Raw genomic sequence first — 25,508 nt, 5'->3', positions numbered from 1 at the left:
TTTTGCGGATGATGTTATTCTCTATAGAGTGATTAAGTTACGAGATTATGAGCAACTGCAACATGACTTCGAAAATGTTGTGAGTTGGACAGCAGGCAATGGTATGTTGATAAACTGGGTTAAAAGTCAGGTTGTGAGTTTCACAAATAGGATAAGTCCTCTCAGTTTTAATTACTGCGTTGATGGGGTGAAAGTTCCTTTTGGGGATCATTGTAAGTATCTAGGTGTTAATATAAGGGGGAAGATCTTCATAGGGGTAATCACATAAATGGGATTGTAAATAAAGGGTACAAATCTGCATGTGGTTATGAGGGTGTTTAGGGGTTGTAGTAAGGATGTAAAGGAGAGGGCATATAAGTCTCTGGTAAGACCCCCAACTAGAGTATGGTTCCAGTGTATGGGACCCTCACCAGGATTACCTGATTCAAGAACTGGAAAAAATCCAAAGAAAAGCAGCTCGATTTGTTCTGGGTGTTCTCCGACAAAAGAGTAGCGTTACAAAAATGTTGCAAAGTTTGGGTTGGGAAGAATTGAGAGAAAGAAGAAAAGCTGTTCGACTAAGTGGTATGTTTCGAGCTGTCAGCGGAGAGATGGCATTGAATGACATTAGTAGACGAATAAGTTTGAGTGGCGTTTATAAAAGTAGGAAAGATATGAAGATAAAGTTCTAATTCAAGAGGACAAACTGGGGCAAATATTCATTTAAAGGAAGGGGAGTTAGGGATTGGAATAACTTACCAAGGGAGCCGTTCAATAAATTTCCAATTTCTTTGAAATCATTTAGGAAAAGTCTAGGAAATCTACAAATAGGGAATCTGCCACCTGGGCGACTGCCCTAAATGCAGATCAATATTGATTGATTGATATCTTTTCATCAAGACAGCCGAGGCTTTAATCGTAGTCGATGCATGAAATATTTTTAAAATGGGAAGTCACGTTCTAATGATTAGCATTCTACTTAAAACACTAGATCCCCTCTCTTATCTTTCTTTAGTACTTTTGAGCCACAACCGCGTCATTTAGGGTGGTGTATTTTGAGTATCTGACCATTCTTTGTGCTTACCTTGTACCTTAAATGATGATCCAATGGCGTACCCACAAAATAATTTCAGACCAGTAGCGGGGTTACAATTTTTCCTTGGAAGGGGTTGTGAAGAGATTTTTACTTTTTATTTAGAATTTGCTTTACGTCCTTGGAACTAAGCGGCCATGGCCTTAAGATGACACTCCGGAGATAAAAAGATTTTTTACCTAAAGCATGGATTTTCACGAAACTTTGTGGGAATGTCACCTACATAAAAGTAGAGATATCACAACGTTTTTTCATATAACTTACAATTAATAGTTTTTCCAAAATAAATTTTTCTTTTCTTTGGTAGTTAGACAAAGTCTCTCATAGTGCATTGGCACTGCCGGTGGCTTCAAGTAGTCTACGCAGTGGCCTCCACGGTATCCACTAGCCATGCGTCTTGGTGTGCTAGGTACCAACTGATGAGCCCAACCCAGCACACGGGGGCGAAACACTGGCAACCAGGAATGAGTTAGCCAGAAAATTTATAATGTCCAATAATGGACCATTTATATTGGTGTTGCACAGTAAAGATCAGCATATCATATTCATAGATTTGTAAAATGCCTATGACTGAATGCCATGGGATCTAATTTGGTGGGCCCTTTAGAGGAAAAACATTCCACATTCACACATCACCATCATTCATGTGGTACTCACAGAAACATGTGCTTACCTCACATAGGAATAAATAACCACATATGTTTCCAACATAAACACGTGAAGAAACATATGGTCACAATTACATTTACTGTGAAACTGAAATTTACGAAATACCTTACCTTCAATTTGTAGGCTAATTTACACACATAGGCCTATAAATTTGGAAGGAATATCCAGTGCACCCTATATCATTGTACACAAAATTAATTTATTGATGCTATTCATAAACACATAAACACCAAAAATGTAGCAATTTTGATGTTTTGTGCTTACATTCTGGTAAGTAAAGATAACTGTGTCATTCTGTACACACTGAGAAAGATATATTTCTGTTGCTAATACGAGTTTAAGAAAAGTTGCTAGGTGTCTATTTTGACATGAGAACGAGTAATATATTGTTGTTTAAAGATATAATTGTCATGAGATACAGTGACAAGATTGCAAAATTGGTAACGCTGGGTGTTATCTCTATTGTGCTTGCCATATGCTGTACTCTAGTGGTGGAAAAGTAAAGCAGTGTTTACTTGTGCTTGTTTCATGCTGCACTGAGTGTTGCATTATGCAGCCTCTTCAGCATGTAACACCACATACAGACCAAAGCCAAACAGTATTTTGTACAGTGACCTGTGTTTGCAGGCGGTGCCTGTGAGATCTGCTTGACACACTCTGACAAGCGTCGCCAGAGTGCAGGTCAGTTTGTGTGCTCGTTCAAATAAAGGCAGAGAAACAAAAGCATACATTTTCTTGAAATTTAAATTTAATAGAAACAGTTCTTGTGAGGAAAAGTATCTCATATTATTTCTTTTGTACATTGTTGGTGATTGAGTACAATAGCTGCTGCTGGTAAATATGACTAACTTACTCTCTAATTGAATAATATTTTGTCTGTATAAATACAGGAAACAATCAACATCAAGCCTTTTATCTGTCTGTACCAAAAATCCCATGCACAGGTCCATATTTGAAACATTACGTTTTGAGCATTTCTTAGAAACATTGTAGTATTAGGTGATCCAAGTTAACACATATTAACTCATAGTAGATAAAAAATGTCTATTCTGTTGCAATACTTAACAAGTTTCTTTATTTAAATGAGACATTTAAAAAACATATTTTCATTTTTGGGTGATGGATACTGGAGGGCTTTATTTTTTATAATAGAAATTATATCTAATTAACATGTTGAATAAAATTTATGCAAGGTTCACAGATGAAAATATGGACAGTTCCTTAAAGTGACTGCAGGTATAGGACATAGGACATTTCGATTCATAAACAGGTACATCTTTAGAATTTCAGGTGATATGTTGAAGAATTCTTCTTGCAATCCTAAAGGTAGATCGTACGTCGGCCGCCGTAAGAAGGTAACATGGTCTTGTATGCAGGAACCCAGTAACAGAGAGTATCTATGTTGTAAGTGGGGATGATAGTTACCTCTGAAAGTAGACAAAAAGCATTTTACAGACACTCATACAAAAGAATGCAGAGGATGAGTGGTTAGGGATTGCTACATCCAGCTTTAACTGTTCTAAAGTACTGGAGCACTGTAACCCAGAGATGGTAAATATGACAGCTGTGGTCTAACAGTCAAATGGCAAGCCATGATAGGTTAAGTCTGTACATGGAATCTGTCAAGTGGTGGAGGTACTGTCACAGATACCTGATCCAGTGATGCTACACAGTTGGATTCGTCTTAAAGCAGAAAATGTCTCAAAATGGAACATATGTTGCTCTAAATAACAATAACAATGATGTCACCCAGGTGGTGGATTCTCTGTCAGTCGTTTACTTAGTCTTTTCTTAAATGATTCAAAAAAGTTGGAAATTCATCAAACATCTTCCTTGATAAATTAATCCAATCCCTGTTTCTTCTTTATTCCAATTTATCCTCTCGATTTGCAAGTTTATCTTCATATATAATTAATTTTCCTGCGTTTAAAACCCCTTTCAAGCTTATTCTTCTACTAATACCATTTCACATTGATGTATCCACAAAGATGCACATGAAATGCTGTCAGTTGGTACACTTATTTATTTCACCTTAACTTCACATAATCATACACACATCAACAAACCACCATTTTAACAATTGCCTATCACAGTACATGGAGATCACAACCTTAAAACAATTGACTGCTTACAAGCATGTCATCCACAACACATGGTCACTCATTCTCCTTGGTCGCAAGTATACCTCCTGTTAAACCATAACTTCAACTAAACAATAACTCATCTCTACCATCAAGATCCAGTTCTTACATAGGTGCCTGGCCAGGCTTCTAGAAAGGGAAAGGAATCCAAATTCCTACAATGGTGGGAGAAAGGTGTGAACACTATTTAACAGATACTGAGAAAGCAAATCTATTTAGTACAGCCCCAGGGGCTCTGAACTTTGGCGCCCCAGGGGCTCTGAACTTTGGAGCGTGGGTTGGCGACCACGGGGCCCTTAGCTGAGTCCTGGCATTGCTTCCACTTACTTGTGCCAGGCTCCTCACTTTCATCTATCCTATCCGACCTCTCTTGGTCAACTCTTGTTCTTTTCAGACCCCGACGCTATTAGGTTTCCGAGGGCTAGGGAGTCTCATTTTCACGCCCTTCGTGGCCCTTGTCTTCCTTTGGCCGATATCTTCATTTTTCGAAGTGTCGGACCCCTTCCATATTTTCCCTCTGATTAGTGTTATATAGAGGATGGTTGCCTAGTTGTACTTCCTCTTAAAACAATAATCACCACCACCACTCTGAACTTTGGAGCGTGGGTTGGCGACCACGGGGCCCTCAGCTGAGTCCCGGCTTTGCTTCCACTTACTTGTGCCAGGCTCCTCACTTTCATCTATCCTATCCGACCTCCCTTGGTCAACTCTTGTTCTTTTCCGACCCCGACGCTATTAGGTTTGCGAGGGCTAGGGAGTCTTTCATTATCACGCCCTTCGTGGCCCTTGTCTTCCTTTGGCCGACATCTTCATTTTTCGAAGTGTCGGATCCCTTCCATCTTTCCCTCTGATTAGTGTTATATAGAGGATGGTTGCCTAGTTGTACTTCCTCTTAAAACAATAATCACCACCACCTCTATTTAGTAGGGAATTCAGAGATTCAATAGAAGATTGTCAGGAGTTAGAAACCGTAACAGAAGATAGAGAGGGAGAAACACATAGAGAAACAAGAAGCTTCTCATTCACAAATGAAGATATTTTCAGAGAAATCCAACTGCTTCAGCAAAGAAAAGCAGCAGGAAGAGATCAAATTACTGGGGAGTTATTAATGTGCCTTAGTTAAAATTTCTCTTTGACAATGTCATATATAATAGTGTAATACCAAAGGAATGGAAGGAATCTATAATAATACCAATTTATAAAGGAAAGGGTGATAAAAGGAAACCAGAGAACTACAGACCAATCAGCCTGACCAGTATAGTTTGTAAAATACTGGAGAGTTTAATAGCAAAGTACATCAGAGGGATGTGTGATGATAAAAATTGGTTCATGAGGAGCCAGTATGGATTTAGAAAGAAATTTTCTTGTGAGGCACAACTGGTGGGATTTCAGCAGGACATATCAGATCAGTGGAATTCAGGAGGCCAGTTAGATTGCATAGCCATAGATCTTTCCAAAGCCTTTGATAGAGTGGAACATGGAATATTATTAAAGAAATTAAAGGGAATAGGATTGGACGTAAGGGTTATACATTGGATTAAAACATTTCTAAATTCAAGGGTTCAGAAAGTCAAAGTAGGAAATAATATATCACAGGAAGAGAAAGTTCGGAAGGGAATTGCACTTTTCTTAATATACGCAAATGATTTAGGGAACAATATAACATCAAAAATAAGATTGTATGCAGATGACATAATTGTTTATAAGGAAATAAATAACATTGAGGATTGTTCAGAATTACAAAGGGACCTTGAGAGTATCCAACAATGGGTTGAAAAAAATAATATGAAGGTTAATGGAGTCAAATCAACTGTTACAACATTCACAAACAGGAGCTTTAAAACTGAATTTGAATATACTTTGGATGAGGTAGTTATCCCAAAAGATGGCAAGTGCAAATACTTAGGTGTGAGATTTGAAAGTCATTTTCACTGGAAGGGTCATGTTGATAACATTGTTGGGAAAGCATACAGATTGTTACATGTCATAATGAGGCTACTTAACAGATGCAACAAAGAATTAAAAGAAAAAAGTTACTTAAGTATGGTTCGTCCATTATTGGAATATGCAAACAGTGTTTGGGATCCTCACCAAGAATACCTAATAAAAGAAATAGATAGTGTGCAGAGGAAAGCAGCAAGATTTGTAACAGGGGATTTCAGGAGAAAAAGTAGTGTATCAGGAATGTTAAGAGGAACTTGGGTGGGAAACTTTAAGTAAGAGACGGGAGAAAACTAGACTTATATGATTATATAGAGCTTATACAGGAGAAGAAACATGGGGAGAAATCCGTGAGAAACTTTGCACAGGGAAGTATAATCGGTCCGTTACTTTTCTTAATATACGCAGAGATAATTATATCGGCAGAACTGAACACAAGTATAAAATTAGAAGGAATATTAGCAAAAGCGATTGGGGTAAATTTTCTTTCATTGGGAAGGGCGTGAAGGAGTGGAACAGTTTACCAGGGGTAGTGTTTGATCCTTTTCCAAAATCTGTACAGATATTCAAGAAGAATATAAACAGCAACATAGAAAATAAATGAAATGTTAGAGGGCATTCGACCAGTGCAGGATATTGTAAATAAAAAAACTGTGTGTGAATAAATTAATTCCATCCCCTGGTCTATGGAGTTTGGACAGCTGAAGTAGGGGATTGCCTGAAGGGGTGAAGTACAGTGGGGACTTTGACGGCCCTGGGACCGCTATGGTAGCTGTGAAGACCCTTCAGGAACTCTGAAAAGTGGTGGCAAAAGGGGCTCTGGTTAAGATGCAGCAGGTCATTATGCAACTTAGGTTCCAAAATGGGTAAAAAATAAATAAGTAAATAAATCCAATGTAAATGTTAATCTTATACAGTAAAGTCTCGCTCAACCGACCTTCGCTTATCCGACACTCCGTGTTATCCAACACTGGTAGTCTTAATTTGAACTTTAGGTGGATGCAATTCTGAGACACGGGGTGTGGAGGGTGCGACTGTGGAACAAGCACTGGCAGTCATGCGGTAGGATTGTTCAATGTAGTATTGGTTGGGTGCGGATGTTATAGTTTTCATATCCTCTGTGAGTATGGCAAGTAAACGTAAGAAAGTGATTGTTTCTAGAGTGGGTTAAAGAGACTGGACAAAGGGGAAACTCTCCAAAAATGGCTTCAGATTATGGTGTTGGACGTGTTACAGTGGGAGACTGAAAACATACGAGGGAATAAATTGAAAAGTGGTGCTCTACCAGAGCAACAAGTGGTGCACTGAAAATTAGAAAAAAAGCAATGAAAAAAGTGAGTACGAAAAAGTAAGTGAAGCACTATTTCTTTGGTTCACTAAAAACCAGGAAAATGGCTTGTCAATATCTGGCCCCATTCTGCAAGAAATTGCGGTGTATATCCAGAAGGAGTTTAATATAGGGACCCTAATTTTACTGCCGGTGCTGAGTGGCTTGATCGGTGGAAAAAAATGGTACGGCAATGGGCAGCTTAATATCTGTGGTGAAAAACTGTCAGCTAAATCCGATGATGTTGTGAAATTTAAAAGACAATTTCAAGAAGTAATTCTAGCTGAAGGATTATCCGGTGATCAGATTTTTAATTGTGATGAGACTGGGCTGAATTTCAAGATGCTGACATCAAAACTCTTTCAGCCCAAGCCAAGACGTCTGCACCCGGCTACAGGCGTATTAAGAAAAGAGTACTGCACCTACTGTACCATTGAATTAATAAGTCAATAAATAGAGTCCCGTAAAACATAGTACATAATACAGTGTAGCCTTCCTGTTTGTTTTACTTCATTTTCAAAATCATTCCGTATTATCCGACATTTTCGGTGATCCGACGTACTCCAGGACCCGTTTAAGTTGGATAATCGAGACTCTACTGTACCAGTTGTATAGTATTATTCGAAGTAATTCCACATACTGTATATGAGTTGACTATGTTTGTAAGTACAGGAGATATTATAAGTAGAATTTTGTAAACAATATTAATGTATTAAGGATGAGCTGTGTGTTTAATAGAAAAAATTGTTAGTGTAAATTGTATAATATTGTATTTGCCACCAAGGTAGACACCTCATTTGCAAATAAAGAGATTTTGATTTGATTTGATTTGATTTGATTTGATTTGATTTGATTCGATTCGATTCGATTCGATTCGATTCGATTCGATTCGATTTGATTTGAAGATACATTTTCTCATTAATTTGTGAGTGCTTAAGACCATGATAGAATGAACAGGATATTCTACAAAATTCTCATCTACTGAGAGCCATTCTGGCTATTACAGTGTGTTTCAAAATTCAGTAGTGAATTACAAATCATATATACAGGTAATAATAAATTATATACAGGTTCTTACACTAAGTGAACTCATATAAACACATATACATATTTCATGACATACGGTAACCTCACAAACACTGCAATCATTTGACTACATAAATAATAATAATAATAATAATAATAATAATAATAATAATAATAATAATAATAATAAATGGATGTAAGTAATTCACAGCCATACATTATAAGTAATAATAATAATAATAATAATAATAATAATAATAATAATAATAATAAAAATAAAAATAAAAATAATAATAATAATAATAATTCAAGCTCAATACTTGCATTATTTACACATGGGTGAGAGAATATTGTTTTCAAGTTATATCAGTTTATCACACTTGCATCAACACCATCTCTCCACTCACAACCCCCTGTGGGTGGGGGCGGTAGAATAACACAGACGGTATCCCCTGCCTGTCGTAAGAGGCGACTAAAAGAGGCCCCCCCTTACTGGGCGAGTTGGCCGTGCGCGTAGAGGCGCGCGGCTGTGAGCTTGCATCCGGGAGATAGTAGGTTCGAATCCCACTATCGGCAGCCCTGAAAATGGTTTTCCGTGGTTTCCCATTTTCACACCAGGCAAATGCTGGGGCTGTACCTTAATTAAGGCCACGGCCGCTTCCTTCCAACTCCTAGGCCTTTCCTATCCCATCGTCGCCATAAGACCTATCTGTGTCGGTGCGACGTAAAGCCCCTAGCAAAAAAAAAAAAGAGGCCCCAGGGGCTCTGAACTTTAGAGCGTGGGTTGGCGACCATGGGGCCCTTAGCTGAGTCCTAGCATTGCTTCCACTTACTTGTGCCAGGCTTCTCACTTTCATCTATCCTCTCCGAACTCCCTTGGTCAACTCTTGTTCTTTTCCGACCCCGACGCTATTAGGTTTGCGAGGGCTAGGGAGTCTTTCATTTTCATGCCCTTCGTGGCCCTTGTCTTCCTTTGGCCGATATCTTCATTTTTCGAAGTGTCGGACCCCTCCCCCATTTTTCCCTCTGATTAGTGTTATATAGAGGATGGTTGCCCAGTTGTACTTCCTCTTAAAACAATAATCACCACCACCACTCTCCACTGACAGCTCAGAACATACCGCTTAGTTTAACAGCTCCTCTCCTTACAAGTCTTAGACATGTTTGCAACATTTTCATAACATTGCTCTTTTGTCAGAAATCAACCAGAACAAGTCATGCTGTTTTCCTTCAAATATTTTCTAGTTCTTGTATTAAGAAATCATGATGTCAGTTCCCTGCAATGCGACCACATTTTAGTTGGTTTTTACCGGAGACTTATCTGCCCTCTCCTTTATAACTTTGCTATAACCCCAAAATAATCTCATAAGCCTATGGAGATATGTGCAACTCTTATTTACAGTCCAGGTTAAGTTCTTTCCTTCTCTTAACATCCCCCTGTGGGTGGGGGCAGAAGAATAACACCCACGGTATCCCCTGCCTGTCGTAAGAGGCGACTAAAAGGGGCCTCAGGGGCTCTGAACTTTGGTGCGTGAATTGTCGGCCACGGGGCTCTTAGCTGAGTCCTGACATTGCTTCCACTTACTTGTGTCAGGCTCCTCACTTTCATCTATCCTTTCTGACCTCCCTTGGTCAACTCTTGTTCTTTTCCGACCCCGACACTATTAGGTTTGTGAGGGCTAAGGAGTCTTTCATTTTCACGCCCTTTGTGGCCATTGTCTTTCTTTGGCCGATATCTTCATTTTTCGAAGTGTCGGATCCCTTCCATTTTTCTCTCTGATTAGTGTTATATAGAGGATGGTTGCCTAGTTGTACTTCCTCTTAAAACAATAATCACCACAACCACCACCACCTTCTCTTAACACCAAAGTACTCAAAGTGATCCCCTGAGGTACTTTCAGCCTATCAACACAGCAATTAAAACTGATAGGACTTTTACTCTTGTGAAACATCTGGCGTTCCAAAAAGCATAAATATGTAGTTAGTAGAACCATAAACATATTAGGCCTACAAACTCTGTTCATGGCACCAAGGTTACAAAAATATACCGGTATCGTTTTTATTTTGCATTATTTCCATTTCTTCGTTTTTTTATTGTAAGAGCATTTTCTTTGATTTTGGAGGATTTTTCAGTCACTAGACCCTATATTCACCCTATTTACCACCATAACATTGCCTGTTGTCCATCTCACAATATTGTAAAGTTCTTTTTGCAATCGTTCACAATCCTGTAACTTATGTAATAGTATAACATCACCTGCAAAAAGCCTTATCTTTGATACTAATTCTTTGCTCGTACAAAGGGTACTAGGAAAGTTTTGCAATATGCAAAAATGGTTGGCTGCACACCCCTGTTATGGTGAAGGGTGAAAACCGGTCTAGAAGACAGAAAGGTGCGACCTTCACACCAGTTGTTACCAAGCAGCGGGATTGAAAGCAAGTTAAAATGTGAGTGTGGTCTAAAGGTGAATATCATGCAACTATCCACTACAATTCTGCTTGTGGATTAACTGCTGAGCAGTGCTGGAGGAAATGACTCCTGTGCTGGAGAAAGACTGTCCACATTGGACAACAATCTTCCATAGTACAAAGAGTTCCAGAGGGGAAATTTTGGGGTTGAAGATGATCCTCGTTCTGGGCAACTGTCTGAATCAGTGACTTACGAAAACATTGAAGCTGTGAAGAAAATGTAGCAGCAAGAGAGGCAGTTGACATATTGGTAGGTAGAAGAGATCCTCCGCATCCATGCACCAGCTATTCATTCAATTCTACGTGACCATCTCCATGTTAGAAAGGTTTGTTCCCTTTGGGTGCCCCGTTCAGTTTCAGAGGAACGAAGGGCACATTGAGTGAAATGGTGCCGAAAAATGCTAAAACAGTTTGAAAATGGGACTTCGCGTAATGTCAATAGCATCGTTACAGGTGATGAAACTTGGCTTTATTATTACGATGTTCCAACAAAATCCCAGAACAAGGTGTGGCTGTTCGAAGATGAGGGTACTCCTGTGACTGTGCGAAAGTCAAGGTCAGTGAAGAAAAGGATGATTCCAGTATTCTTCACTAAACGTTGCATCCTGACTCGGATTGTGCTACATACACAAAGAACAGTTACTGCGAAGTGGTACAATGAGACTTGTCTGCCTCAGGTGCGTCCAAGGTCACGGATCAACACTTGGCTCTTGCATCACGACAATGCTCCAGCACATCGTGCTTATGTAACAATGGATTTTCTTGCCAGATCAGGGTTGACTGTGCTTAATCACCCTCCATACAGTCCTGATCTTACCCCATGTGACTTTGCACTCTTCCCAGAAGTGAAGATGAAGCTAAAAGGGTGGCATTTTGCATCCGATGAGGAGCTTCTGACAGCATGGGATCAAGAGTGTAAAAATGTAACTGAATAAAAGTGCCAGAGTAACTGGTTTTGCCGTATGAAGAAGTGTATTCAGTGTGATGGAAATTATTTTGAAAAAGATTAAAGTGTTCACTCACATTGCAAAACTTTCCTAGTGCTCTTTGCATCATTTAATATATGAGCAGGTAGCAGGTATGGACCCTCTTTGGAGGCAACACTGCCCAGGGAGTCGCATCCCTGCCTATGTGAGTCCCAGAGCACACTGACCAGTGTGTAGCATCTGGTAAGTGTCCCAGCTCTGGGTTACGAGTGAAAACCTCAATAGAATCTACAGCAGAGGAGATGGACTTTGAAATGGTGGAGATTGCAGAAGAGGCAGCCCAGTACTCGCGAATAGTAAGAGTACAGATTTTATCAGCAGGAGTGGCTGCAAGGGCATCTGTTCCCCATGTAAGGGGTAGCCTGAATAATTGCTGGCAGTAGCTCTAAAATGCCTTTGGGAGTGATGAATATATCATAACAATAGCCTAAAATGAGTGGTGGTAATTATCAGCCTTGGAAAAGATTAGGGTGAAACCTGCTAAAAGCAGTTAATATTATGAATGTGGGATTAATTAATGTTAAGACTTTGACAGCAAAATCAGAGGAGTTGATTGATTTTATGGAGAAAGAAAATGTTGCAATGATGAGACTGAGTGAGGTCAAAGGGCGTGAGGATGATTAGAGGGTACACTTTATACTGGAGTGGAGGGGATGAGGCAAAGAATGGAGCAGGAGTGATTGATAAAAAAACCTGGATGAAAATGTGGATAGAGTAGACTATGACTGAGGATAGATACAGGAGTGAAATATTTCATCCAAGTTTATGCACCCCAAACTGGAAAGAGTGAGGATAATATAGAGGAATTCTTGGACATACTCGAGGAAGTGATCATCAATGTGGAAGTGATAGTCATGGGAGACCTCAAAGCACAGGTTGGAAATGACAGAATTGGTAAGGAAGAAGTGACTGGTTCAATTGGATATGGAGAAAGAAACAGCGAGGGAGATAAATTGATTGATGTTTGTGAGAGAAATGGAATGATTGTGGGTAACACTTTGTTTAGAAAGAAGAATAGCAGAACGATCACTAGATATAACAGGGTTACAGAAGGACAAAAAACCGGGCGAGTTGGCCGTGCGGTTAGGGGCGTGTAGCTGTGAGCTTGCATCCGGGAGATAGTGGGTTCGAACCCCATTGTCGGCAGCCCTGAAGATGGTTTTCCGTGGTTTCCCATTTTCACACCAGGCAAATGCTGGCGCTGTAACTTAATTAAGGCCATGGTCACTTCCTTCCCATTCCTAGGCCTTTCCTGTCCCATCATCGCCATAAGACCTATCTGTGCCGGTGCAACGTAAAGCAAATAACAAAGAAGGACAAAAACAGTTATTGATTATTTTTTGGTTGAGAAAATAAATTGTAAACTGTTAAAGGATGCAACAGCACTACCAGGTGAGGCATTTGATGGAGACTACAGAGTAGTGGTAGAAAATTGAAAATAGGTAAAATTGTGAGAGTAAAAGAAATAAGATAGAAGAAAATAAACGTATGGAAATTATAAGATAAAGTAACTCAGAATTCAAAGGGAATTAAAACAGCATTTCTCTACATCAGAAATAGAAAGTGCACAAGAAGAGTGGACCAAATTTAAAACATATTTTTAAGCTCTGCAGAGAAGATTTGTGGCAGAACTTCAGAGAGAGTGAAGGAAAAGGAGACATCTTGGTGGAATGGAAAGTTGAAGGAAGTTGTTAAACAAATGACGAAAGCATAGCAAGAAAGGAATAGAGATAGGAAAGAAGGAATTAAGGTTAATTACCTGGAAATTAAAAGTAAATGTAAAAAGAAAGTGGTAAATGAGGAAAAGAAAAGAGTCCTGGCATCGATTCCACTCAATTGTGCCAGGCTCCTCTCTTTCATCTATCATATCCGACCTCTCTAGGTCGACTCCTGTTTTGTCTGACCTAACAGTATTATGTATGGAGGCCAAGGGCGTCTTTCATTTTCACACCCTTGTCTTCCTTTGGCTGATACCTTCATTTTTCAAAGTGTCGGACCCCTTCCATTTTTTCTCTCTGATTAGCGTTATATAGAGGATGGTTGCCCCATTGTACTTCCTCTGAAAACTATAATCACCACCACCACTGTTCCAGAGTTCTCCTTCTCCTTCGCAGTAAAGGTCGCAAATGTGCTGATCAGCCCACCGTGCTTCGTACAGAACACCAGTACAGAAAATGCATCAATAATTCAAAGCCAGCAACAGAAGATAATCCCTACAGAAAGTGGAGTTTTTACAGCACAAGGATAAAAAAGTGCCTTATTGCAACGTTGCCTGAGAAGGGTCCTCCCAGGAACATTTGGCTGGAAAGTCCTCCTCCAACAGGGTGGGGGGAAAGGGTTCTTAAATAGGGCTGGAAAGTCCAGCCATCCTTCCAATGCCCAGATTACAAAGGAGGAGGTGAAGCCACAGAGCTCCCTTAAGAAATTGGAGAAGCCTTCTCCAAATCAATCAGAGGTCACAGGATCCCCTTAGAAATACTGCAATCAATCAGCCGGCTCTCCTCCAAAAAATACAGAAATGGTGGGCAAGAGCGAGTGGCCCCGGTGCCCTTTTGTTCGATCACCTTCTGGAGAACCTAGTTCTCCCAGGAAGAAGGCCTATTGTTCCTGATCAATGAGATAATCATCCACGGAGTGCCCAGTCACTGAGTCTCCTTCTTCTGAGTTGACAATGGAGACCGAACCACTCATTGTCGTGGATGGTGATGATAGAAAGAAAGACACCAACAAAGACGGCGGAACTTGCAGGTAATGGACCGAATGAAGGGTAAAAAATGGTCCTTAATTCAGAGCTTTGCCTATCCACACAATGGCACTATTGCAGTGGAACTGCAGTAGTTATCACTGTTGCATAGCTGAGCTTCGTCAGTTGACATCCGTATATGCGCCCTCCATAGTTTACCTATAGGAATCTCGTTTGAGAACTGCACACAACACGATTATGAGAGGATATCGCCTTTATTCCAAAGAGAGTGTAGCTGTGGATGGCTTGGCAACTGGGGGCATTAGTACCCTAGTTCACTCCGACAGCTTTAGCGAAGAAATACCGCTCTGTACTCAGCTGGATGGAGTCGCAGTTTGCACTCCGTTTAGTAATGACAACGGTGTGCAACATGTACTTTCCACCAGACTACGATCTGGAAATGCCTGCAGTACAAGATTTGATCGCTCAGTTGCCTCCTCCTTTCCTGATGCTGGGAGATGTGAACGCCCGTAACATACTATGGGGTTCTCTGTCTTCCTATGCTAGGGGGAGGATGCTCGTGCGAATGATCAACTTGTTTGATCTATGGGTGCTTAATACAGGGGAACTGACACATTTCAGTAGCGCGCATGGCACATTCTCACACCTGGAGCGTGGGTTGGCAACCACGGGGCCCTTAGCTGAGTCCTGGCATTGCTTCCTCTTACTTGTGCCAGGCTCCTCACTTTCATCTATCCTATCCGACCTCCCTTGGTCAACTCTTGTTCTTTTCCAACCCCGACGCTATTAGGTTTGCGAGGGCTAGGGAGTCTTTCATTTTCACGCCCTTCGTGGCCCTTGCCTTTCTTTGACCGATATCTTCATTTTTCGAAGGGTCGGATCCCTTCCACTTTTTCCTCTGATTAGTTTTATATAGAGGATGGTTGCCTAGTTGTACTTCCTCTTAAAACAATAATCACCACCACCACCACCTCTCACACCTGGATGTCACTTTGTGCAGTCGTGCGCTACTTCCCCTGCTAGGGTGGCAAGTACACAATGTCCTCAGTGATAGTGACCACTTCCCGATAATTCTATCTGTCTTGAATCAAAGACAATCTGAAATCCTCAAGTGCTGGTTACTACGGCGGGAAAATTGGCCAGAATTTTCGAAACGCACAGTGATGGTCGAAGATATGCTGGAGTCTGTTGACGACCAGGTTTCTTCCATTACTACTGGAATTTTGACTGCTGCAGAGGAAACAATTCCACCCTCGTCCAGTATTCGTCGCCAGAAACAGGTCCCATGGTGGACGTATGACATTGCAGCAGCCATATATGATTGCCGACGAGCTTTTAAGCACTATCGTCAGAATGCAAAGGCCAAATTATTTTATTCGAGAAAGTAAGAAAGCTACATTGGAAATGTATGTCTCATCCATCATGGCACATATCCATCATCACAAGAGCGCCCCCCTGTGGGTGGGGGTGGTAGAATAAAACCCACGGTATCCCCTGCCTGTCGTAAGAGGCGACTAAAAGGGGCCTCAGGGGCTCTGAACTTTGGAGCGTGGGTTGGCGACCACGGGGCCCTCAGCTGAGTCCTGGCATTGCTTCCACTTACTTGTGCCAGGCTCCTCACTTTTATCTATCCTATCCGACCTCTCTTGGTCAACTCTTGTTCTTTTCCGAACCTGACACTATTAGGTTTGCAAGGGCTAGGGATTCTTTCATTTTCACGCCGTTCATGGCCCTTGTCTTCCTTTGGCCGATACCTTCATTTTTTGAAGTGTCGGACCCCTTCCATTGTTTCTCTCTGATTAGTGTTATATAGAGGATGGTTGCCCAGTTGTACTTCCTCTTAAAACAATAATCACCACCACCACCACCTCAGCTGAGTCCTGGCATTGCTTCCACTTACTTCTGCCAGGCACCTCACTATCATCTATCCTATCCGACCTCTCTTGGTCAACGCTTGTTCTCTTCCGACCCCGACACTATGAGTTTTGCGAGGGCTAGGGAGCCTTTCATTTTCACGCCCTTTGTGGCCCTTGTCTTTCTTTGACCGATATTTTCATTTTTCGAAGTGTCGGATCCCTTCCATTTTTTCTCTCTGATTAGTGTTATATAGAGGATGGCTGCCCAGTTGTACTTCCTCTTAAAACAATAATCACCACCACCACCACATCACAAGTGCGGACAATACTCCACCGTATTGTCGGTTTACAGAATGTGCCCTCAGTCCCTGTTGTCTCCACCGATGGAGATATTGTTATGATTCCATTAGTCATTGCCAAACACATCGCTTCATATTTTGCAGATATGTCCAGTTCTGGAAGATACGACACTGCATTTCTACATATTAAGCACGAAGCTGAGGCACACCATCTCTCTTTTGCATCTAGTGCTTCCCATTCCCTTCATGGAGTGGGACTTGCGGAGTGCACTCACGCTATGCAAAGTTGCGGCACCTGGTCCGGTCAAAATCCATAATCAAATGCTTAAGCATTTGAGTGACAAATGTCTCAAGGATTTCCTCACCCTATTCAACAGAATATGGAGTGTGGTGTGTGTTTCCATCTCAATGGCATGAGAGAATTGTGATACCAATTCCCAAGCCAGGTAAAGATCCCAAACTCCTGGATAGTTATAGGCCAATATTCCTTACAAATGGCCTTTGCAAGCTATTTGAAAGGATGCTTAACCGGCATCCAGTGTGGGCCATGGAAAAGGAAGGTCTCTTGTCTAACTACCAGTGTGGGGTTCACCCTCATCGGTCTGCCACTGATCACCTGGACAGACGTGAGAGCGCCATTCAGGAGGAAAAGTATGTGTCATCCATCACGGCATATACTCCGTCATCACAAGTGTGGACAAAACTCTGCTGTATTGTTGGAGTACAGAATGTGCCCTCAGTATCTGGAATCTCCATTTACCCCCTGTGGGTGGGGGCGGTAGAATAACACCCACGGTATTCCCTGCCTGTCGTAAGAAGTGACTAAAAGGGGCCCCAGGGCTCTGAACTTTGTAGCGTGGATAGGCGACCACGGGGCCCATAGCTGAGTCCTGGCATTGCTTCCACTTACTTGTGCCAGGCTCCTCACTTTTATCTATCCTATCCGACTTCCATTGGTCAACTCTTGTTCTTTTCCGACCCCAATGCTATTAGGTTTGCGAGGGCTAGGGAGTCTTTCATTTTCACGCCCTTTGTAGCCCTTGTCTGCCTTGGGCCGATACCTTCATTTTTTGAAGTGTTGGACCCCTTCCATTTTTCTCTCTGATTAGTGTTATATAGAGGATGGTTGCCCAGTTGTACTTCCTCTTCAAACAATAATCACCACCACCACCTGGAATCTCCATTAATGGAGATATAGTTACGATTCCTTCAGTCATTGCCGACCACATCGTGAAACATTTCGCAGATGCGTCCAGCTCTAGGAGATACGACCCTGCATTTCTTCCAATTAAGCGCGACGCAAAGCCAAACCATCCCTCTTTTACCTCTAGTGCTTCGCATCCCTTCAACGTGCCATTCACGGAGTGGGAGTTGCGGAGTGCACTCGCGCTATGCAGAGATACGGCTCCTGGACCAGACAAAATCCATAATCAAATGCTTAGCATTTGAGTGACAGATGTCTCAAGGATATTCTCACCCTATTCAACAGAATATGGAGTGAGGGAGTGTTTCCATCTCAATGGCGTGAGGGAATTGTGATATCATTTCCCAAGCCAGGTAAAGATCCAAAATGTTTGGATAGTTATAGGTCAATATGCCTTACAAATGGCCTCTGTAAGCTATTTGAAAGGATGGTTAACCGGCGTTCCCCCCTGTGGGTGGAGGTGGTAGAATAACACCCACGGTATCCCCTGCCTGTCGTAAGAGGGACTAAAAGGGACCCAAGGGGCTCTGAACTTTGGAGCGTGGGTTGGCGACCAAGGGGCCCTCAGCTGAGTCCTGGCATTGCTTCCACTTACTTCTGCCAGGCTCCTCACTTTCATCTATCCTACCCGACCTCTCTTGGTCAACTCTTGTTCTTTTCCGACCCCGACGCTATTAGGTTTGTGAGGGCTAGGGAGTCTTTCATTTTCACACCCTTCGTGGCCCTTGTCTTTCTTTGGCCGATATCTTCATTTTTCGAAGTGTTGGACCCCTTCCATATTTTCTGTCTGATTAGTGTTATATAGAGGATGGTTGCCTAGTTGTACTTCCTCTTAAAACAATAATCACCACCACCACAACCTTAACCGGCGTCTTGTGTGGACCTTGGAAAAGGAGGGTCACTTGTCTAAATACCAGTGTGGTTTTTGCTCTCATCGGTCTGCCACTGATCATCTAGTCAGACTGGAGAGCGCCATTCAGGAGGCCTTTCTTCGGAAGGAACACCTAGTCGCTGTGTCTTTTGACTTGGATAAAGCTTACGATACTACCTGTCGATATGGAATTCTCTCCACTCTACACCACTGGGAAAAATGGAGTACCTCAGGGATCTGTACTGAGTGTCACACTATTCGCAATCGCCATCCATGGCATATTTGCCACTCCGCTTGCGAAACAGTGTCATACAAGTGATAGAAGCCTATAGATTCTTGGGTCTCCATTTTGATAAGAGACTAACGTGGTATCATGATCGGCAATACCATCAAAGAAATTGTTGCTGGAGATGTCGACCAGATGCGCATGTTCCGCGATGGATCAGTGCTTACCAAGGCATCTACGGCTGAACAGTCCAGACGGCTACTTAAAGCCAAGTTATTCGGAAAGGTAGTGGGGAAAATCGAGAAGCACCAAACCCTTAACTCCTGCAAGGGAGTTATATTCCACAGGGATTTGGTTAAGTCTTCCAATGATACAATGATCCGGTACCTAGCACGTCGGGGTGTAACCGACCTCCCTCTGTGGGTGGGAGTGGTAGAATAACACCCACGGTATCCCCTGCCTGTTGTAAGAGGTGACTAAAAGGGGCCCCAGGGGCTCTGAACTTTGGAGCGTGGGTAGGCAACAACGGGGCCCTTACCTGAGTCCTAATATTGCTTCCACTTAATTGTGCCATTCTCCTCACTTTCATCTATCCTATTTGACCTCCCTTGGTCAACTCTTGTTCTTTTCTGACCCTGACGCTATTAGGTTTGCGAGGGCTAGGGAGTCTTTTATCTTCACACCCTTCGTGGCCCTTGTCTTTCTTTGGCCGATATCTTCATTTTTCGAAACGTCAGATCCCTTCCATTTTTCCGTCTGATTAATGTTAATAGAGAATGGTTGCCTAGTTCTACTTCCTCTTAAAACAATAACCACCACCACCATTTGATAAGAGACTAACGTGGTATCCCCACATCCGTCAGTTGAAAGTTGCCGAAATGAAGAGACTTAACATGTTTAAGTTTCTCAGCGGCACTTCGTGAGGGGCTGACCGTGCAGTACTGCTACAATTTTACGCTGCAACGATCCTCTCCCGAAATGACTGTGGAGGTGCGGCCTATGGCTTAGCATCAAAATCTATGCTGAGCCTTTTAGATCCCCTTGTGGGTTGGGGCAGTAGAATAACACCCACGGTACCCCCTGCCTGTCGTAAGAGGCGACTAAAAGAGGCCCCAGAGGCTCTGTACTTTGGAGCGTGGGTTGGCGACCACGGGGCCCTTAGCTGAGTCCTGGCATTGCTTCCACTTACTTGTGCTAGGCTCCTCACTTTCGTCTATCCTATCCGACCTCTCTTGGTCAACTCTTGTTCTTTTCCGACCCCGACGCTATTAGGTTTGCGAGGGCTAGGGAGTCTTTCATTTTCAAGCCCTTCGTGGCCCTTGTCTTCCTTTGGCCGATATCTTCATTTTTCGAAGTACCGGATCCCTTCCATTTTTCCCTCTGATTAGTGTTATATAGAGGATGGTTGCCTAGTTGTACTTCCTCTTAAAACAATAATCACCACCACAACCTGAGCCATTTAGACAGTATTCACCATAGCGGAGTTAGGCTGAAAACGGGAGCTTTCCGTACTAGCCCCATTCCCAGCCTACTCGCTGAACTGGGAGTTCCACCTTTACGGATAAGTAGGCAGAATTTACTGCTAACGTACACTGCCAAAATTCATGAAATGCTGCTACATCCTGTTTATCAATGCATCTTAAGTACCCAGTACCACCAGACCCTGATGCTATTAGGTTTGCAAGGGCTAGGGAGTCTTTCATCTTCACACCCTTCGTGGCCCTTGTCTTTCTTTGGCTGATATCTTGTGTCGTGATATGAATATCAATATCGGTGGTTGTCTTGAACAAACTTTCAGCAAGGTACCTCGGTGATTAGTTCTGTGACCGGATATACGTGTAGATCTACTCCGTGGACCCAAGGTGAACACGGAATCATCCGTATTTTGGAGGTATTTCCAAGACTTCGTACACCAATATCTGGTTGCGAAGCATATCTTCACGGATGGATCTAAAATCAGAGATAATGTTGGCTGCTCTTTCATTACCGATGATATGAGCACGAAGATCTCGCTTCATAGTATATGTAGGTTGTATACTGCAGAGCTTTACGCCACCTTACAGGCTCTGCAGTTTGCACTGCGTGATGAGGGAAGCCACTTACTTATGTGTACCGACACATTAAGCTCTCTGCAGTCTACTGAAGCCTGTTTCTGGCAACACCCACTGGTGCAGCAGATTCATGACCTTCTAGCCAGGTTAAGTGATGCTGGCACCAGAATCACTTTCGCATGGTTCCAAGCCACGTTGGGATTGCGGGAAATGAACTTGCAGATGAAGCTGCAAAGGAAGCGGTACTTTTAACTCCACGACCTGTCAATGTACCTGTTAAAGATATTTGTTCTCAGCTATGTTGAACCATAATGGCGTCCTGGGAATTGGAGTGGCTAGCTATGCGAACTCCCAGCAAGCTTAGAGTTATTAAGAAGACAACTACCATATGGCAGTGCTCTTTCCGACCTTCACGGAGAGAGGCCATGTCCCCCTGTGGGTGGGGGCGGTAGAATAACACCCACGGTATCCCCTGCCTGTCGTAAGAGGCGACTAAAAGGGGCCTCAGGGGCTCTGAACTTTGGAGCGTGGGATGGCGACCACGAGAGCCTTAGCTGAGTCATGGCATTGCTTCCACTTACTTGTGCCAGGCTCCTCGCTTTCATCTGTCCTATCCGACCTCTCTTGGCTAACTCTTGTTCTTTTCCGACCCCGACGCTATTAGGTTTGCGAGGGCTAGGAAGTCTTTCATTTTCACGCCCTTCGTGGCCCTTGTCTTACTTTGGCCGATATCTTCATTTTTCGAAGTGTCGGACCCCTTCCATTTCTTCTCTCTGATTAGTGTTAAATAGAGGATGGTTGCCTAGTTGTACTTCCTCTTAAAACAATAATCACCACCACCAGAGAGGCCATGGTATTTTGTAGGCTAAGGATAGGTAATTTACGATCCACGCACTCTTATCTCCTAAAGAGGGAAGACCCCCCCCCAGTGTGTTCTTGTGGTGCTGACTTCACTGTGGCCCACATCCTTTCAGAGTGGACTGATCTCTCAGGTCTGAAACGGATCCTCGGCTTGCAGGAAACACTTGAACGCATACTAGCCGATGACGCAACTACTGCTGATCTCGTCATCCGCTTAATGTTTGACACTGGACTAATCAAGGGTATATAAATTGGAAGTGTACTGTTACTCAGGGAATGCTGTTCCCTTTTGATTTGCCCCCTGTGGGTGGGGGCGGTAGAATAACACCGACGGTATCCCCTGCCTGTCGTAAGAGGCGACTAAAAGGGGCTCCAAGGGCTCTGAACTTTGGAGCGTGGATTGGCAACCACGGGGCCCACAGCTGAGTCCTGGCATTGCTTCCACTTACTTGTGCTAGGCTCCTCACTTTCATCTATCCTATCCGACCTCCCTTGGTCAACACTTGTTCTTTTCCGACCCCGACGCTATTAGGTTTGCGAGGGCTAGGGAGTCTTTCATTTTCATGCCCTTCGTGGCCCTTGTCTTCCTTTGGCCGATATCTTCATTTTTCGAAGTGTCGGACCCCTTCCATATTTTCCCTCTGATTAGTGTTATATAGAGGATGGTTGCCCAGTTGTACTTCCTCTTAAAACAATAATCACCACCACCACCATCTTTTGATTTGTTAGTAATATTTCAGGATAAATAAGTTAATTTTTGTTTTATTTTGTACTGTGTTTACAAATTCCTTTGTCAGATAGATAATTTTGCGTTTATTTTAAATTTATTTTCCACTAATATGTTTAGAGAGGATGATTACCTTGTTGTACTTCCTCTTAAAACAAAGGCCTCAGGGGCTCTGAACTATGGAGCGTGGGTTGGCGACCACGGGGCCCTCAGTTGAGTCCTGGCATTGCTTCCACTTACTTGTGCCAGGCTCCTCACTTTCATCTATCCTATCCGACCTCTCTTGGTCAACACTTGTTCTTTTCTGACCCTGACGCTATTAGATTTGCGAGAGGTAGGGAGTCTTTCGTTTTCACGCCCTTCGTGGCCCTCGTCTTCCTTTGGCCAATATCTTCATTTTTCAAAGTGTCGGAACCCTTCCATTTTTTCTCCCTGATTAGAGTTACATAGAGGATGGTTGCCTAGTTGTACTTCCTCTTAAAACAATAATCACCACCACCACCACCATCTTGAAACAAAAAATTCACCACCACCACCACTGTACAGAAGCTGCATCTCTCAAGATCTATCTTTTAACGAATCATTCCTCAAGATCTTATGTTGGATCAAGATTTTTAACTCATTATTTACCATCAATTCAACGTCTTTTTACATGAATACAGCACAGCAGGAATATACAAGACTGTCACGTTAAAATGAACTTCAACTGAATTTATTTCTTCATAAAGGGTGCTGATATTTCTACGTATACCCTCTTGACTGTGAATAACGTCTTATATTTGTTATGTGTATTTAAACTTGTTTATGATTTAGTCCTTTTGCCCTGTTCTCTTAATCAGCTGATGATGAAAGTTTAAATGTGTCAAAACCTGTACCAAAGTCAACATGTTCTAACTTAATGTTGGTACAACTTAATAACAGTGTATTGAAAAGCTGGAACCTCTATACATTCTCTCCTCTGTGAGTGGGGGTGGTAGAATAACACCCTCGGTATCCCCCGCCTGTCGTAAAAGATGACTAAAGGGGGCCGCAGGGGCTCTGAAATTAGGATTGTGGGTTGGCAACCACGGGGCCCTTAGCTGAGTCGTGGCATTGCTTACACTTACTTGTGCCAGGCTCCTCACTTTCATCTATCCTATCCAACCTCCCTTAGGCAACTCTTGTTCTTTTCCGACCATGTGGTATTAGGTTCCCGAGGCCACATTCATTTTTTAAATGTCGGATCCCTTCCATCATTCCTCTCTGATTGCTGTAATATAGAGGACGTGGCCTAGTTGTACTTCTTCTTAAAACAATAATCACCACCACCACCAATTCCCATAAGGAACCTTCAACCTATGGTATTATTTAAAACTGAGAGGATTTTCCCTATTTGAGAATCTCACAATCTGACTCTTAACCCCGTTTATCGTCATGCCATTGCCTTCCGTCCACTTCACAACATTATCGAGGCCATTTTGCATTTGCTCACAATCTTGTAACTTATTTCTTAATCTATACAAAATAACATCTTCCGCAAAAAGAGGGTCAGGGTAAATTTGCCTGGCCTAATTCGACATAGTAATGCATTCGTAGACTAAGTGACAATATCCTCATTTCAGGCTTTTCCTGCGTTCTGGTTGCCGAGACTTCAAACTTCAATATAAAAATAAGAAATCTTCTGTAAAATTTCCAGTAAAATAAAGAAAACTAAGCGCCACACGATTTAAGTCTATTACTGTCTTTCACATTTGAAGAACAAGTATCATCTTAAAAGGCAATAGTAGACCAACCGACTAAACATTTTGCAATTGTAGACCAAGGCTGTCATATTGGTCTATAAATGCTTTAGTTCTTAATGTTGATGCTTAGTTATGGCAGGCTTTTGGTTTAAGAATGAAGGTTCTTTTACTTATTACTGCTTTCGGCATTTGCATTCTTTAGCAGCTGCAATATATTCTGGTGGGTTTGTGTGTCTAAGAATGCGTATTTCCTTCTTTATAATCCCACTTCTGTATTGCTTAGCAACAACTGAATTATTTACGAACCTCCTAGTAAGCTCTAGACTTGCATCCTTAAAGAGGAAAGAAGATGTTAGAAGCATGTTATGAAAATGGTAACTGAATGATGTATGATTGTATCCCTATGTCCTGTCATTTAGATAGTCGTGTGCATGAAGTCAAAAGCTTTAGATCTATAAATAAAGCAAAAAACTTACCTTGGGATGTCTAAATGATTCTCTTATTTGGCCATGTAGTTATCTTGCTGCTTGAATGGCAGATCTGCCTGTGCAAAACCCAAATTGCTCTTCAGGAATTTTTGAATCTGCAGGTGAATCTATTCAATTCACAAGGAGTTTCATCAAGATCTTGAACAGCACAAAATTCAAAGCTATGCCTTGATATGAATTGGGGTCGCTGGAGTCACCTTTCCCTTTATATAACACATTGAGTGATGCATCCTTCCATCTTTCTGGTATGATGCCTAGAATAAGACATTGATTCAGCAGACTGTTATCACATCTTTCAGAATGTAATCAAGCAATGTAATCCATCATTACTGATCTACATCTAGGGCAGTTGCCCAGGTGGCAGATTCCCTATCTGATGTTTTCTGAGCCTTTTCTTAAATAACTTCAAAGAAATTGGAAATTTATTGAACATCTCCCTTAGTAAGTTATTCCAATTCCTAAGACCCCTTCCTATAAACAAATTTTGCCCCAATTTGTTCTCTAGAATTCCAACTTTATTTTCACAATGTGATCTTTATTACTTTTAACGACACCACTCAGAATTATTCATCTACTAATATAATTCCAGGCCATCTCTCCACTGACAGCTCAGAGCATACTGCTACGTCACGCAGCTCGTCTCCTTTCTCCCAAGTCTTCCCAGCCGAAAATCTTTTGTAACACTACTCTTTTGTTGGAAATCACCCTGAACAAAGTGAGCTGTTTTTCTTTAGACTTTCTCCAGTACTTGAATCAAGTAATCCTGGTGAGGGTCCTATACATTAGATCCATACTCTGGTTGGGGTCCTACTAGAGACTTAAATGCCATTTCCTTTAAATTTTTACTACAATTCTTAAACACCTTAATA

At 42.1% G+C, this 25,508-nt stretch overlaps 1 long non-coding RNA gene across 1 annotated transcript in view; it reads right to left on the bottom strand.

Moving 5' to 3' along the window:
* Positions 1–2,485: 2,485 nt before the first annotated feature.
* LOC136882152 (uncharacterized) overlaps positions 2,486–25,508 on the bottom strand; it is a 30,950-nt gene continuing 7,927 nt past the window's right edge. Inside the window, exons 4-5 of the long non-coding RNA XR_011018810.1 lie at positions 24,628–24,893; positions 2,486–3,168 (exon numbers count right to left, since the gene is read on the bottom strand). This is a non-coding gene — a long non-coding RNA (uncharacterized lncRNA). The remainder of the gene's footprint in view (positions 3,169–24,627; positions 24,894–25,508) is intronic.

Source organism: Anabrus simplex, chromosome 1 (assembly GCF_040414725.1).
Source record: "Anabrus simplex isolate iqAnaSimp1 chromosome 1, ASM4041472v1, whole genome shotgun sequence".
NCBI classification, from domain to species: domain Eukaryota; kingdom Metazoa; phylum Arthropoda; class Insecta; order Orthoptera; family Tettigoniidae; genus Anabrus; species Anabrus simplex.
This window is presented reverse-complemented; position numbering and strand designations above follow the sequence as displayed.